Source organism: Brassica oleracea, chromosome C5, assembly GCF_000695525.1.
Source record: "Brassica oleracea var. oleracea cultivar TO1000 chromosome C5, BOL, whole genome shotgun sequence".
NCBI lineage: Eukaryota > Viridiplantae > Streptophyta > Magnoliopsida > Brassicales > Brassicaceae > Brassica > Brassica oleracea.
Window position 1 is genome coordinate 34,814,799 of NC_027752.1, and position 1,151 is coordinate 34,815,949.

Here is a 1,151-nt window from a genome sequence, read left to right on the forward strand (position 1 = left end):
TAGTTTTATTCAATATGATTTATTGGTTCCAAATTCTTGTATAATGCACTTGTCTTTGTCAAAGGGTGTTGTAACAGGACTTAAGGAGCAAGAATTTAAAGAAAAAGAACCACCAGGTGTGACTCTTGTGATGGACCAGAAGATTGTTCAGAGACAATGCAGTCCATATTGCTTAAAGAAGCAAAACCAAAACAATACCAAGGTAAGGCTTTAGAATCTCAAAAGAAAATGAAAGCTGACTTGCTCTATCTTGGTGTAGGTTATACAGTTTCGAGGTCGAAACCTTGTCAAGAGGGAGGGGATGATGTGGTCCTCAGATCAGCAACTGAACCAGAGGTCAACCCAAAGCCCTACTCAACCAGCCAAGGCGCCAAGCAGAACACATGTGCACTAAAAATACCGTATCTTACAAACCAGGAGGGTTTAAGTCACGAGACAAATTTTAATGGACTCTACACTCAATAAGGAGTCCATCCCATTCTGAATCAGTCCAAAATATTCACAGAGCAAGAAGTTATAAATTTCACAAGTCAGAGGTTTTCCAGCCCGTCCATCTGAGAGTACCCGACTTTAGAAGGATATTTAAGCTCAAGTAAGGAGCGGCCTGAAGCAAAGCCCATCATAGGAGTCAAGAGGAGTTTATCAGCTTTTCAGAAATCCCAATATTATGAAAAATGGCCACGGAATTATGAAGTTATGATCAAATCTCCAAAACCGGTCAATCAAGTTCTACACTGGCCTCAATTGGAAGCTACCCGGTTCAATCAGCTTCAAACCAGACATTGGCGACCAGGAGATCATTTCAACCAATCAGGAGATATTCTAGGAGTCCAGTAGGAGTTCTGCAAGTTCATACCATGCACCAGCAACCATTGGATCAGGAGGATCCTCATTTACTCAAACCTGCCTTATTTGGAGCAAACCGATATTAATGTCCAACAGCTCTTTTCTCTTCAGATCAGGCACGCGATCGGAACCTATACAGCACCCAGGAAGGTCCCAATAAAGCTCTCTTATCCATTAAAACCGTCCAGGTTCAAGAAGAATCAATTTTCTCACTTGGAGCCAAAATCCCATAAAAGGCTCCAACGGCTAGTTTTTCGATTTTGTTACTTTGCTTGATTTGTTTCCTTTTCTATTTGTTTTAGAAC